This window comes from Terrapene carolina, unplaced genomic scaffold (genome assembly GCF_002925995.2).
Source record: "Terrapene carolina triunguis isolate 2854851 unplaced genomic scaffold, T_m_triunguis-2.0 Scaffold68, whole genome shotgun sequence".
NCBI lineage: Eukaryota > Metazoa > Chordata > Testudines > Emydidae > Terrapene > Terrapene triunguis.
Genome location: NW_020664419.1, coordinates 82,507,999 through 82,524,758, shown reverse-complemented (window position 1 = coordinate 82,524,758; position 16,760 = coordinate 82,507,999). Strand labels below are relative to the sequence as shown.

At 40.3% G+C, this 16,760-nt stretch overlaps 1 protein-coding gene across 4 annotated transcripts in view; it reads right to left on the bottom strand.

Moving 5' to 3' along the window:
• Positions 1–12,620, bottom strand: part of ATF7IP (activating transcription factor 7 interacting protein) — a 170,065-nt gene extending 157,445 nt beyond the window's left edge. For 2 of the 4 annotated variants that reach the window (XM_024193872.2, XM_024193878.2), the window contains exon 1: positions 12,502–12,620. The gene's annotated coding sequence lies outside the window, so the exon portion shown is untranslated. Of the gene's footprint in view, positions 1–397; positions 459–12,207; positions 12,292–12,501 lie in introns of those variants that run through there. The other 2 variants (XM_024193873.3, XM_024193876.2) reach the window with 2 other exon arrangements.
• Between the last annotated feature and the right edge of the window lie 4,140 nt (positions 12,621–16,760).

Genomic DNA, 16,760 nt, shown 5'->3' with positions numbered 1-16,760 from the left:
CACAAAATTTCCATGGGAGTTATTTTTATTTGGGTTTTTTATACATATATGCTACATAATTTTTTAAGTTCACCAGGGAAGGCCAGCAAAAATGTGGGAGATTTGGCCTGGCAACAAACTCAGCTGAAATGGGACAACTCAGGGTGTTGGTAAACAATCAGTTTAATACATTTGCAGTGACATGACCTTTCACCTCACCAGTCCCACCCCCATAATGCTTGTGAGGTACTATTTACATTTAACCTAACTCTTGACATGTGCATTGATTTCCTGCTCAAAGAAAATTAGCGGGGGAAGGAAAATACACCTACACAACTCAGAATTAGTTCCCCCCAAAACATCAAAGTTGTAAATATATCTTGAAATTGTTTCTCAGAAAAGCAGAACTGTTTCTTACCTCTAAATCTGAAGCATGTGACTCCAGCAGACTTGCTCATTTGCATACAGTCAGACTAAACTGCTGCAAAGAAGAATACTTCGTCAGCCATTTTGAGACTGTACTGTCTCAGTTGAACTGAAAATGTGTTTAAAATGGCTGCACTCAAGATAAGCCACACAGTGACCACTCAGCAGTGGATAAAACATTTATGTAGCAAAGCACCTCCCTCTTTACCACATGGCAAGAAATAGTACAGGCACGGGGGAGGGGGGGAAGAGAGAGAGAGAAATGGTTAATACACATGCTGCAAAACTACTGCAGCTTCTCAGAGTACAAGTGATATAAAGAAGAAAACGTGAGGCACGAAGACAGTCTTGTTATGTCTGTGAACCAGTCTGTGGCTCAGGATATATATTACATACTCCAAATCCTTCCTGATTCCAGACAGCTCTAAGTCCATGCCACATATTAAAAGCTACAAAAATAGAGCCAAATCATGCACAGAGCTGACAGACATTAGGGAATACTCTTCAAAAGGAGCCTCGTTTCAGTCCTTAAAAAAAAATGGAAATCTGCTCCAGGCCATTATAGCTTTTATGCCATATTATCATCACCACAACATTACAGAAATATTTGGGAAAACTAGCTACACGGTACAACAGTTACCACATTTGAAACCAGAAGTTCATTCTGTAAACCAAAAATTTAACCAGAAGAGCACTTTTCAAAAACTCCACACATCAGGCACCTAAAATCTTTGCAAGAAATTAAATACCAAACTAATATATAAAACCAGCAAATTTTTTGTGATGTCAAAAATAGGATATAAAGGTGTAACACCTTTCCAGGTGGAATGATTTGCAGGAAGGATTCCAATAGGCTCCCCTCCATATGAAGCAGTTCCTGAGGGGGGACAAACTACAGTGATGTACCCTTAAAAAAGGGAATATTTATAAAGTATTTCAACAGAACTAGAATTAAAGGAGAACCTGTACCATATTAAAGGCCCCGTACAAATCACAATCACTTGGCCTACCAGCCAGTAAAGTTTCAGTTCCTACAAGAGTTCCTCCCTAATAATGTCACTCCATTATGCAGATACCTGCAACAACAGCCATACAAATAGAATGGCCATTATTAGCAGTTTTCATTATGGGGTTTCATCTTGAGGGAAAGAAAAATCAAACATTTTTTTCTACTATCCACCACAAATAATGCATGCTGGGATTCTTTTTGGAAGATCATTATCTCTTTTTCTGAAATGATACCATGTATGACACATTATGGATGTTTCTGTTGCCCGTGATAGCTGGTGACTTCAGAATTAGTTAATCATTCCAGCAACAGATGCCTGCTGTGCTCATCAGCACCAAAATTAGTATTTGGTACTGACCCAGAATGTTGAACTAGGCTATATGGTTAAAACAAGAGAAAAAGGAAAATGCACAGTGGCATAGCTTGCAATGCAATAAAAATATACATACATATATAAATAACTGAGTCAACCTAGCTCAATTAGCAGCTTTGATTAGATTGTACACGATTAGAGGATAACTACAAATATGTTTGTAACTCTGTATCTAACAGAAAACAAGAATCCTGGAAAACAAACTTGTTCAAACAGAGAGACTGAATTAATTCCATGCAAGTACTCAAACCTTCTCCCCACTAACAGTCACCTGCAATTCTAACCGACATTACAGTAGTTTGTAAACAGGAAACAATCAGCATTTTGAATGATTGCCTATTCATATCAGCGTAGCCAAGTGTCAACATTTGTTATGAACCTTCTGTTTACAGACAAAGAGCAGTGAGAGAAATTTCAGACCCCAACATTAGGATTTTATTTTATTCAGATTACACACACCCTTTAAGTATGCACTTCTGCTTTGAAACACAACCTGAAATAGGGTTCCATGTTTATTGTGTTCTCAAAGATTTCAAGATCATCAAATGTGCTCTTTTTATAAATTGTGTATCTTTTTCAAAACATAAACCTTACAAATTCAACTTTGGATCTGGGACAAGCTAGGTTGCTTCCATCTCACTCAGTCACCAGCATTAAAGGTTCCAAATTATAACATTTCACCTAAGCAATACCAAGGTCTTTAAATTATGCCCACTCAATGAAATCTGTGAAACCTTAATGGGTTCAATAGGTTTGTACAGGTGTAACTGTTTGGCTCTGTAATTACAACTCAAGAAATAATTCTGTTGATGCAGAAGAAGAAATATAATCCATCTCACTCTGATAGCACAGCAGAACTAATACAGCTAACACGATTAAAATATTATACAAATATACAAAGGCCCTGATTCAAAGAACATGCATAACGTTAATCATGTCTAGTCACAGTAAAGTCAAATTGCCTATTCATGTACTTAAAAGTTATGTACATGATTAGACCAGAATTCAGCAAGATATTTAAGTCACAGAAGTCAATAAATCAGACACAGGCTATGTCATTAAGAAAATGAATAGTATTTCAAAGCATGTTAACTTAACTAATACTTTGTAAGGGACCAGGGCAAGGATGGTCTGGACTAGCAGTCACAGCTGGGCTGAGGTCTGCCCATTAAGTACAGTAGTCACCAGGCAGGAGTTGAAGGACTTGCAAGAGCCAGTTTCCACAAGGAGATCAGAGGCAGTACCAGGCTAGGATCGAGAGGCAGTAGTCGGAGTCAAAGTTAGGCTGGAGTTGGAGACTGGAGATCATGAGATCAAGCAAAGTCTGGCACTGCAGCAGGCCGAAGTCTATGTGGTCGCCCAGACAACTTCCTGGGGAAACCCCTTAAGTTAAAAAGGTGCTTGGCCAATCAAGAGGGCCACAGGGTACTGTCATTCTGGGTTCCTTGGGCGGTACTTCCTGAGGCGCCTGCTCTCCATAGTGCTCGCTGGCTGTGCCTTTGCATGGCCTTCCAGTGGCACTATTGGAATACAGCTGTCCCAGGCTCTCCAGACCTGGGTTCCAATTCCTGGATCCTTACACATCCTTTTAAACATGGCTTTGTCCAGAGTAAGTGCAAAAAAATGGTAATTAAGATATGCACAGTAATTGACTTTAAACACCACTCATTTTCCTAGTGTGGCCATGGCCAAAGTGAGAAAATTTCGTTTTCATATTCGCAGAGAAAAAATTATATTAATATGGAGTTACTGTTGAGAGTCCCTATGAGTAGTTTAGGGTAAAGAAGAATACAGTAATGTTGTAATTTTCCCAAAACTCAAGCATTACAACCCAGGAAATTCAGAGTTAAAAGTTAAACTTGAGTCCAAAAATATATAGTTAAGGCACCCAAATAACCTTAACTCTGTCCGGTAGTAACCCAAGCAATAATCATATGATTATTACAGTATTTTAGCATTTGTGGTCACAGATTAGATTAAACTGATTTTTAAAGATGGATTTTCTCCCTCCGCCCCATGAACAGTAAACGTGAAACTCAAGGTGAATGCGACTATGTGATATTTCTAATGATTTGAAGATAAGTAGTAGAAGCCTTATGGTCATTTTTAAAGTGTTAACTTTAAAGGGCAGATGCTATACTATGCTCTGTCTGATTTATGTGATTCTGGAGCAGCAAAACATAGCCACAGAATATTGGCCAGTTAAATTGGGTTAACAGTTGTTTTGCGTCACCAGCGCAGTACAAAGCAGCCAAAGCGCAGACCCTAGTTTCTCCTTCCTGTGCCCCAAATTCTCCTACACACCCACATCCCTCTAGCTCAGGGGTTCCCAAAACTGGTTCGCGGCTTGTTCAGGGTAAGCCCCTGGCAGGCTGCAAGATGCTTTGTTTACCTGAGTGTCTGCAGGTACGGCCGCTTCCCACAGCTCCCATTGGCCAGGAATGGCGAACCGCAGCCACTGGGAGCTGCGAGCGGCCGTACCTGCAGACGCTCAGGTAAACAAAGCATCTTGCGGCCCGCCAGGGGCTTACCCTGAACAAGCCACGAACCAAGTTTGGGAACCCCTGCTCTAGTTCTCCCCTTCCTCTTGCCCTCCCCCTTGAGTAGGATATTAATTCATAATATGAACATTGACACAAATTTAAAAAGATACCCAGTTATTTAGTTTCAAAACTAGTTGTAGCACACTTGCTTTCTTTTAAAAACGTGAATCTCTCAAAGATTTTTGACTCTGCTATGCACCTGGATAATCAGACTTAGGAGTTCCTATAGGCTCAGGCTATCAAATAAGAATACATTTTTAGTACAGGTCTACAAAAGCTATCCAATCCATTAAATCTAAGTAAAAATAACATGCCTGAATTCTCATATCATAAGATGAGAATTTACAGGCAACACACATGGGAAAACTAATGCAAAATGAAAATGGCTCTCTTAAACCCACAAAAAAATCAAGAGTCTGATCTGTGTTTGCATCCCATTACATCACCCTGATGCACCTAAGCATTGCAGATCACACTATTCTAACTGGGAACAAGGAAGGTAGTTTGTTTTTTGATATGGTGAGAATGTATACGTGTTGCAATACTTAATCTGTTAATATCTGTGAAGGGTAAGTGGAGGCACTATTATTATTAAACTGTGCTTCAATACTTAAAATAGCTAAAGATGCAATTTCAGCTTTAACCAACTTTTCTGTGTATGGTCTCAAATTGAATGTACATGTTTGTGTAAGTATACACATTTTATAAAAATTCTAGATTGCTGTAGCATAAAATGGCTCCTTGCAGTGTTGTGTAATGGAGGAGAACAGCACAAAATGGCCACCCTACTGACAAAATAACTGAGCTTTGCATTATACAGTCTACTTGAACAGTTAACTGAAACAGTCCAGAATGACTACAGTTGTAAAATCTGTACTTCATTTAATAAAAATGAAGTATCAATTTATTCAAATCCTTTTCTCAAAATGCATCTAAAAAGGAAAAATGGTTTCTGCTTTTTCAAATCCCAGTCCACTTACAGCAGGTTAGCTATGTTCGGTTCTCAACGTTAACAAAAGATAATTATATCAAATTGACCTGAGTACAAAAAAAAAAAAAAAAAAAACACATTCAGAAGGAATGTACTCATATTTAGCCAACTAATTTACTAAACTTTCATATGACCTTATATATTTGTGCCTGGAAGACACAATAGTCGGTGTAACTCATTGGCAACTTTCTATTAATTTACAGAATGTATGACTCAAAATAAAACATTTCACAGCTGGACAGGACACAGGTATATTTTTAAGACCTACCTCATTAAACAAATTAATGTAAAGGAGAATTACACTAATATGAACCAAGGAAATAATAGTTTCTGGATTTTTCCACAATTCCATATTTACCACCTAATATTGATGTTTAATACTAACAAATACATGTGGTACAGACAGAAGATCAAAATAATCAGTATTTTTAAAAAAAACCTGAGTCAATGGCTTTCAAATACATAATTTTAAAAACACAACCCGCTTTAAAAAAAAAAAAAAAAAACGAACAACAACAATCATCACTTCAGTGGTGCTAAACAAGTGACAAAGCAAGAGTGTGTGCACTAGAATTAAGCATCTTTTAAAACTTATATTCTCTAGTACAGTAGCACAGTTTTCAAATAGGATATCAATTGTATTGGTCACACACTAGTTTTGCACTTTATCTTTCAATGGCTAGAAGCAAATACTTCGGATATTTAGAAAACAAAATACTTAGAGTAGTTTTACTAATTACTAGCATCCTGTTCATTAACACACATTTGATTATCTTATGTGATACTTTTTGAACCTTATAAAATGATATGCTTGTACATATGATGAGTTAAGGAGACTAAAATAGTGCATTGCTGAAGTGCCTGAGAAGTTCCTCTTAATTTCTGTTTAGGATGCTACAACCATACTACTACACTAAAAAAAAGAGTCAAGATAAACTATTCTAAACCTAGTATTTTTTGAGATGGAAAACAAAACACTGACAGGGAAGAACAGGGTGTAAATCAAGTACAAGACTTTCCAGAAGTCTAGGGACAGATCCATGTTTCTGCAGTATACGAAGCTGAATTTTTGATGATATATATAGTAATTATTTGAAGGAGGACTGTACATTTTTTTGGTGAGGAGGACTTTGTAACATACTAGAGATGTTCATGAGCTTACGTTTTGAAGTACAAGCCATATTGATGTTAGGATTTTGAGGCCCTCTCAGTAATATTACAGTCACACTTGCACTCTAGAAAGCTAGTGAATTGCTTCTATCATGCTTCTTGGTCCAGTTCTATTTTTATCATTTAAAAATCAAGTGTTTGTGCATTCTCTGCAACACATCTTTATATCAGTGCATCATTTCATCATCAGTTTAGGAGGACTGAAGTTGAACCAGTTCCAGAGAATATAAAACAATGTTCCAGTGCTTCCAGAAAGTAAGAGATTTTAGTTAAGGCCAAACTTTTAAATTTCCCTGCTTCCATTGTCAGAAAAGAAAAACTAAGACATTTGCGGACATTCAAACATGGTCACATCAAGGCTTGCAAGAAAGTTCAATATATCCACCTGCATATTGGGATCATACCACAATGTAAAGTTTATCAAGTAGACACATGGAGTTGGCTGTGCGCAAACACTAGCTCTTTGTAATTGAAAAAAGAACCAAGGCCCACATTTCGCAATGGTCTTCATGTGAGTGAACTACCATGCCTCAATAATCACAGGAAAGTTGAACTAGCAAAAATTTAAGTCATGAAGTGTCAGCCAATTCAAATCTGAACAGTTATTTAAAAGATAAAACACTCCATTAGTTGCCCAACAAGGACTACATGCAAACTTCAGGCACTTTACTACCACATGTTTCTCTTTAATGGTGCCAAGGAAAACTATGAGCTACAAGGGGATTTAAATACACTCTCAGGCAAGGTGGCTTTCACAAAGCAGAAATGTTTTGGACCATTGCTTTGGAAGATATACTCCTGCTACAGAGTGGACACCATTTCTTATACTCCGATTGTAAACTTTCTGGGGTAGGGATAGCCTTTTTGTTGCCTTTTGTACAGTGCCTAACACAACGTCCAAGACTGAAGATGGATGACTGGGCAAGATGAAATTCAATGCTGACAAGTGCAAAGTAAAGCACATTTCAAAACATAATCCCAACTATACATACAAAATGTCTTCTAAATTAGCTGTTAGCATTCAAGAAAGAGACCCTGGAGTCATAGATAGTTCTCTGAAAACATCCACTCAATGTGCAGCGGCAGTCAAAAAAGCTAACAGAATGTTAGGAACGGGATAGATAACAAGACAGAAAATATAAGGCCTCTATCAAAATCCATGGTATGCCACATCTTGAATACTGCGTGCAGATCTAGTCCCTCCATCTCTAAAAAGATGTATTGGAAAAAAGGTACAGAGAAGAGCAACAAAAATGATTGGGGTATAGAACAGCTCCTATAAGAGGAGAGACTAAAGACTGACTTTTCAGCTTGGAAAAGAGATAACTAAGGGGAGATATGATAGAGCTCTATAAAATCTCCACTTGTGGGGAAAAAGTGAGTAAGGAAATGTTATTTACTTTTTCACATAACACAAGAAATAGGGGTCACCCAATGAAATTAATACACAGCAGGTTTAAAACAAACAAAAGGAAAAATTTCTTCACACAACACGCAATCAATCTGTAGAACAAGGGATGCTGTGAAGGCCAAAACTATAACAGGGTTCAAAAAAGAACTAGATAAGTTCATGGAGGATAGGTCCATCAACGACTATTAGCTAGGATAGGCAGGGACACAACACCATGCTCTGAGTGTTCCCCTAGCCTCTGCTTGTTAGAAGCTGAGGGTGGATCACTTGATGATTGCCTATTCTATTCATTCCCTCTGAAGCACCTGGCACTGGCCACTGTCAGAACACAGCATACTGGGCTAGATGGACCATTGATCTGACGCCAGTATAGCCATTCTTATGAAGCTCTTAGGCATTACTGCAATATACATAAATAATAATTTCACTTATGCTAAAATACTTAATGTACTATCAATTGCTGTGTAAATTGAGAAAAGCTGGTAGGCAGCCTCACAAGAGGATGCCAAGTTCAAAGAGGCATGGAAAATCCATTGTCACACAGAAAGCCATAATTACATATACTTGGATATTTATAACACATTCATCTTCTACAGACTACAAATAAAAAAGGCTATGGTAAAAAAAAAAAAAACTTTCCTCATCAATGCACTACAACCCCCTCTGACATAGGAGGTGGCAGCTGTTTAAATGAGCACATAAAAGCTTTATTACCAGCAAAATTTTTCAAAATGTTAGATCCAACAATATCTTTTACAAATATTCTCCCCTGGCCACTGTCACCGATTATTTTATTTTATTTTTTTTTTAAAAAGGAAAAACCTGTTTTTTTTTCATTTTTTTTTTTTTTTTTAATAATCTCACAGCTCATTTTCTCTTTTTAGATTTTTAGGGAAGTTGTAATATTGAATTTGTGACATCAGAGTAACTTTAACAACAACAAAATGATTTTATAAACACAAGACTGGAGGAGGACGAAACAGAATTATTAGTTGGGTGACCAATGGAGAAATCTTATTAAAACCACAAACTATTTTCAATAATAGTGAATTATTGGCATGGTACTTTTTTTGTACATATATTCCTTATTAAGTTTCATAGTGTAAATATCCTTAAGACTTTTGACATAGCAGTTCCTATTGATTAGTAAGCACAGTAGTAAACCTAATTACTAACTTTTCATATAGAAAAACTGGCCTTGGGAAATAGTTAAGTATACTTTAAAAAAAAAAAAAAAACAAAAAAAAAAAAAAACACAGATTTAGCATGTTGTATAACAACTGCTCTCTCTTTATTTTAGATTAGCCTATACTTCTTCATAACAGAGGGAAAAACATTTTAAAGAATATATACCACATTGAAAAGACTCTATTCAGTTTTTTAAAATCTTTTTTCTCAAATAATTAGTGAATAAAACGTTTGTTTTACATGGTTAAATTACAGCAGCTTTGATGAACTAAGAAATAAATTCCTCTCCCACCCCCACTCCCTTTTTTTTTTTTTTTTAAAGTTTCTTCAACAATTTTCAATCCTAAAAATGAAAACAGCCAGCCTGAACACTTGACTAGTAGCATCATCCCACACCAAGTGGGAAACAGACATTTCAGTGTGAGTGAATGGTTCCAAGCTTTTGGTGGCTGGAAACATTACAAAGAGGGCCTTCCAACAGGGAAATTAATGCACTGCAGTTGATGCTTAACATCTAAGTATGTGAAATGGACACAACTTAATAGTAGAAGGAATTGGCAAACACTGAAGATTAAATGTGGCAGCCACAAATTATTGGATGTGTGCAAGTCTATAGGACTAATATTTCAATGAAAACCATTTAGATGGTTCAGATATGAGAAATTAAGAGGTCCAAACAGCATAACTTCCGATGAGGTTTCCCCCCCAAGGCAGTAGTTTTCAACCTGTTGTCTGCTGATCCCTGTGGGTCCACAGACTATGTCTAAGGGGGCCGCAAAAGGCTGTCGTTCCCATAGAACAGTGGTTGTCAACCTGTGGTCTGCGAAATGAAAAAAGTTTGAAAGCTTTATAATTAAAGAGACCCATGTTAAATTAGTGTGCACAGCAACACATGAACCAGTTTAAAATATCACAATAGGGACTTCTTCAGTATCTCTAGCTGATCCCCTTTAAACAACATATTTGTTACAGTGTTTAAAGCAAATGAGTTTCTATTAAAGCGGTAATTCTTCTTTGCAAAAAACACAGATAAGCGCAATTTGGTCTGAGCTTCAAGATCTCCCAACTTTATAAAACAAAACAAAATTGACTTATTTGTAATGGACTGTACCAACAAACACAAAATGAGGTTTCCGTATACAGTATTAATATTAGTGTGTGTCTATAACAAACTAGTTGCAAGTCCAAAGGAGTAACATCTGATACCATTTTTCCTGATCCATGAGTACATAAAACAATGATTTGATATTTACAGCATGTATAAGGATCATAAGGTTTTCAAATATGAAAAATATTTCCATGACCAGCAAGATTTAAAAAAAAAAAAAAAAAAAAGTGAAACTTAAATAACTGTATAAAGCACTATCCAAATGTCAACAAACAAATCCTTACAATGTCCTTGTAAACTACTATCATTCCCATTTTACAGATGGGTAAACTGACAGAAGTTACATTACGTACCCAAGATCACACAACAAGTAGCAGAACTGAATTTAGAACTAGAGAATTCCTGATCCTCAATCTGATGCTCTTTTTATATACACATAGGACCACATAATAGAAATTCTTGGATTAGATAAAGTAATGCTTATTTCTTAAATTAAATATAGAATTGATCAGAATGTATTTATTTAGATGGCACTTTATCTTACTGAGACCAGCGAAATTTAAGCCAGTATTATTAACTACGTTCTCCAACCTTCCCTAGCAGAATCTAAATATCTATCAAGTATTAACTTCTGTGGAAGTTTTATTTGAAACAGTTAGGTTATTTTATGTATGATACCAAAGATGTATTTGAATTTATGGAATAATTCAAAATATCTTGTCAACAAAGGGAAGTTGTACTGTACTACTGTTGCATGCAGTAATTCAGTTGAAAGTACATGGTTCATAAAAATGTTATGCTTACTTACATTTACTTGAGGAAACTGACCAATTATATATTTACTTTTAATGTATTGTCTGATTACTGACAATTATGGACAGACTTAATTATGTCTAGACATGCAAGTGTTGTTTGTCTGGGGCTGCATGAAGGTAGCAATTTTAAGCTGGACAGCCTCTTCCCCACCATTGTAGTGTGCAATGTTTATGTTCCCCTCCTCCATTTTAACCTACATCTTTACACTTGAAAAATGTTATCAAACAAGTCACATGAGCAGTACAATAGGATGAAATATTATGCAATACCAGAGCCAATGGCAATATCTTTACTAGAATATCTGACAGGCACTAAAAAAGTAATCGGGAAGAAATATACCAACTAGGAGAAATAAAGAATGAAGACAACTGCAATACTTTTAACATGCTTGCCATATCTCAACTAAATGCACAAAGTACAAAATTACAACATATTTTTGAACATATGAGTTAAAAGATTAATTCTAAAACTTGGAACCCTGTGCTTTATGTATGAAGGCTATGGCTTAATTTTACTGCCCAGCAGTTTGTTCTGTGTCACATTTGTTCTATGTGGGCCTCACTGCAACTTGAGGCAGAGATTCTGTTCTTTGTTCAGTTCACCTAGACTACTGTACAATAGCTATGGTGCAACTTAAATAATGCATATCTATGCCAACTTCCCATTTCAACGTGGAAATGCCCTCATTTTTAGTAAGTTAACCTCTGCTACAAAAATCTTTTCAAAAAGATATGTGGTATCACATATTGAAGTATTAAGGAGTTTAACGATAGGAATGGTTTTCTCCTGGACACTTCACAGATCAGTAAGACACCAAGGACCGCATCTATGGCATTTATAAATGCATTAACACCTGCATGCATAATAATATTACCAGATCAGAAATAAGCCTGGAAACATTTGCTTTTGAGACCTTGCTCATCTTGACCCATCACTGACCTCCCACAGACACCTTCATTAATTGCTGCCATCCCCCCAGGTTACTCCCCACAAGCCCCCTGCTTAGCACAAGGTGCAGGAAAACTCCTTCTCAGGTCCCATGCATAAGGGCAAGGACAGGAGTCTGTGGCAGCAGCTTCCAGTCCCCTGCGCCCAGCAGGAGCCAGAGGCATCTGCTTGTTGTTCCCTGAATGGTGGTGGCCTCAGGGAGTCAGTGCTGAGCCCCAGCTACGCCCCGCCCATCTGGCACCTACCTGTGGCCCACGACAGCCTTTGCAGAAAAGCTCCCGCACCTGAGAGGAAGAAGGAGGCGCCCTTATCACCCACTCTCCACCTGCAGCAACCTCAGCGCAGGATAGAGCAACGCGCATGCGCGGAGGAGGCTGCACTGGAGCTCAGTCACGTGCTCCCATGCAGTTCACCCGTTTGCATCGCTGCGGCTCCGACGCATGCGCGCTGCGCAGGTACCGCGGCGCGGGGCAGGGTTCGCGATAAAGTGCAGCCGCTGTCGAGACAAAACAAGCCCGGTATCGCAGCCCGAGTTCTACCTGTGTCCGTGAATCCCACCGCAGCCTCAGCGCTCGCGCTCCAGTCTCTCGCCGCTTCCGCCGCAGATTCAAAAACAGAACCCTATACAGCCACCTTCCCCCAGCTGCACGCGTCGGGCCGTTATGCAAATGAGCCCCACATCCCCGCCCTCTGATCACTGGCCACGCCCCTCTGTGGGATCGGGGAGCGGCCGTGGGGGCTGTTTCATCGCTGGCCAATCCGAACGTCGGCCATCTTGGTAGCATGCAAATCAGCCGCAATATTATTTAAATGAGCGTGTGGCTCCGCCCCCTCTCGGGTGGCCGCGGAAGGTTACTGGTGGTGAAGTGCAAGCGCTGGCCGGGATTTAAGGTGGAACGCGGCAGCACGCGGTGTGGGTTGAGGCTGGCTGCTTACTCTAGCGATAGGTCCAGCCTGGCAAAGGGGCTCCCCACTGCAGCCGTGGGGCTGTGGTACAGGCAGGGTGTGTGAGGCTGCAGGTGCCCCTGCCGGGGGGGGCTATGGGGGAGTGTCCCTGATGGGGGAGGGAGGTGTGGAGGCAGGCAGGGGCCATGACTATCAGGTGTGGGGGCAGGGAAAGGGGTGCAGCGTTGGGGTGAGAGTGGGTGGGGGAGGGGTGCAGAGTTAGGATGAGGGGGTGCAGAGTCAGGCTAGGGGTGGGCAGAGGAAGGGGGCTAGAGTCAGGTGGGGGGCACAGAGTTGGGGTGGGCATCAGGGCTGTGCCTGGCAGAGGTGAGGGGGGTGTTGGGCAGGGGAGCAGAGCAGCTCTGCCAGCATGAGCAGGAAGCAATAGTTTTGTATCTTCCATCTTATAGCAGCAGTAACCCCCAAAGAGTCACTTGTCCCTTTCCTCCTGAAGCGTGCAGTGTGCTCAACAGACAGTACAGTAGCTCTCCTACCTACATTCCCAGGGACAAGGTAAGTTGTTGATTCTATTTTACAGAGCAGAAAATGTACTCTAGCCTCTTCAGAGCAGGAGCTGTCTGTAGTTACTGCCTTGTACAGCACTGAGCACACTGCATAACAAACAGCAGCAAGATTAAGTGATTTATGCAAGGTCACACAGCAAATCACTGGCAGCCAGAAGCAGAAACGACAGTCTGGAGTCCCTGTATTTATCCTCCCCCTGACACACACACACACACCCCTCTATCTTGATGCCTTTTACACACTCTGCCCATACTAGGGATCCTTCCTGACTTACATGACTAGAAGTCCTGAAGTTATGTTACTATCAAACAAAAAACAGTACCTAATGCAGATTTTTGAAATGTAAAGTGTTGTACATATGCTGAGCATTACTATGGTGAACTAGAGTATGTTTTGGAATCACTAAAGTGTTCTGTTTTTCTTAGTATCTAATATTTTTCTTATCAAATACATACAATACTGGACCAAAGCAGAAATATGTCCTGTTTTACTATAAGTAAGAGAAAATAAGTCCCCATTGCAGTTTGAGTGGAAATGATATTTAAATGAGTAGTTATGCTATAAACACAGTACTAACATCTGTGTTCTCAGTCAAATACAGAATATACTGACCAAAATTCTGTTCCTTGGCAGGGCAGCAACATCTATATGGTTATATAACCCACATGCTTTATACTGTGGCACTGAATTTTTATTTTACACACATACACCTCCAAAAGGGAGAGAAGCCATGGGGAGGACATGTGGATTTTATTTGAATCAGCTGGCTTTGTACATGTGCGGAGGGCAGGGCAACAGAGGTCTAAAAATATCCATAAATAGGGCACGGCAGTTTCTGAAGCTGTATAATAAGTTTTCATTGAGGAAAAGCATTAGTTCAGTTTCCACACATTCACATTTGAGAGCTGAGACAATCAGAGCTCGGAGGAAGGAGTTTGAGGGAGGTTTTTTAAATATAGGCGTTAAAGACCGCCTGATGGATTCAGCGGCTGAGCGAGACAAGATTTAGAGGAATCTGCTGTGACAGCTGGATCCTCCTACCTGTACCACCTTGTGTGACCCACTGTGGTTTATAGACCTAGAGGGAGAGCTAGGAGGGGAGCGGCACCCTTAGAGATTACCCAGCCTACAGAACATATGTATCTATTCTAATGGCTTTAAACTGGGCCACCAGGGGCTTCTCTTGTGGCCACAGCCTCCTCAGCAGTGATTGGGGGCGGGGGAGACAAAGCAGTGGCCCCTCCCCCAGGATTCCCAGCAGGAGTTGTGCCTTGCACTCCTCTGGAAACAAACACTGGAGGAGCAGGCAGCCAGTGAGTTCCCCACCTTCCCAGAGGCAGTGGGGTCAGACTTCAGCCCTGGGGTGGCAGGCGGCAGGTTCCAGCTGCAGGGATTTGGACTCCGGTCCCTGGGCACAGGACTTCAGACTTCAGCCCCCAGGCTCACCACCCTCCCCACTAGACTCTCCCTGCCCCCCCCCCCCCCCCCCCCCCCCCCCTTTCAGGGTTTACTTTGTCCCCAGGCTTCCTGGGGCTGAGTAAATCTGCTGTGAGAAGTGGTTTGTTATCACTAATTTTTGTCCCAGTTAAAGTGAAAACAGGGCAGACCTAGTGAGGAAAAGGCTTGTAAATTCTTGCACATGGGGAAAGGATAGTGCCCTAAAGAGAGCCTTATAGACATTGATCCCAACACCTGTGCCACTTTGGATACAAGCTATAGATCTTTATTTAATCAGCATCTGAAGAGAGCAGTCAATTATTAGCCCAAAGACTGAATTGCTGCTAGCTGTGAGGATCCCCAGACTTTTGTTTGCTGACAAAGCTTTTAAGCATTGTGAAAAATGACAGCCTGAGTTCTTTTCCAAGCCCCTCTTAGTGCTTGCCAAGCCACCCAACAGCAGCTTCATCAGCAGAATGAAGAGCCCTAAGGCCACCACGAAATCTAGTCAGTTGACACTCAACAACATGCACCATTGACTGATGGAGGCCACAGTGACTAAGTGGGTCATTGCACAGACCCCCTGCGTAGAAGTTAGCTGCGCATATTCCTTGGCCAGTTTGGAACCTGTTCAACTGAGTCCAAAGGTGACATGGCATGTCAAATTCTGGCAGTTGAATGGTTGGATCAGTGGCAAGGAAACCATTCCACAAGTCTTTTGCAGACCACTCATTGCGCCATGAGGCTGCTGCTGACAGATTCCAATCTGGCAGTTGAGACCACAGAGGACACCTCAACCTTAGTTGTGCTCTGGGGTGAGTGAAAAGCTCTGAAAAATCCAGATGACAGACTTCATGTTTTGGCCACACTACAGAGACTGAGAAGTCTCTGAAAGAAGATCAGAAAGGAATATGGGTAGTAAAGTATAGAATTGTAAATGTTATGTTGAAATCTTGCATTTAAATATATGTAACAAGAACGAAGGGGGGGGGAGTTAGCATAGGGGCTAATAGTTTTACTACTTAATAGAGCTGCTTAAAATTTCAGAAGTATTTCAAATACAACTTACAATGTTTTGTGTGGACTAAATGTCTACTAAGAAATTATACAGTATTTTCTCTTTGGGTATGTCTTCATTCACTGCACAGTTAATTTGGGCTCTTGCCCAACCCTCCCCACCACTACTACCACCCAGAATGACTTAGACTTGGAGGTGATTTAAAGCCAGGATAGCTTACTTAACTGGGGAGGGAGGATTAGAGCCTGAGCTCTGCTTTAACTTGGGCTAGAATTTACCTGTTTGCAGTAAGGATGTAGCAAAATCACTTGAATGATAATCTTCCATTGCCATGATTTCACCTATAATGTATTGGGAAAGAATCCTAGAATACATCAGCACAAAGAACCATGGAATATGCCCTCAGGCACACATGGAATAGTGCTGAGACAACAAGGATGCAGGGTAACATGCTTAGGTAACATGGGTAGGGGCTTTGCTATAGGAATGCTTGCAGCTGGGCTAGCATGTTCAGATCTGAGGGCCAATCACCCAGCTTAAACTGTGGAGTGAAGACTCATGAAGCCATACACTGGCCACCTCAATAGAACCAAGGGAAGATTTAACTACCAGCTCAGTAGGTGCAGAATAACTGTTGAATATACTTTTGGTAGACTAAAGGGACGCTGGCGATGTTTACTCATTAGATTGGATCCCTGTGAGGAAAAAATATCCCGATGGTGATAGCTACCTGTCCTGCATAGTATGGGTGAAGTGAAGGGGGGAAAAGCTGCTGCTAGGCTGGAGGCGATGCACCTGTCTGCTGACTTTGAACAGCCAAACATAAGGCCATTATAAGAGTTCAACCAGTAGGTATGTGGTTCAGGGAGACTT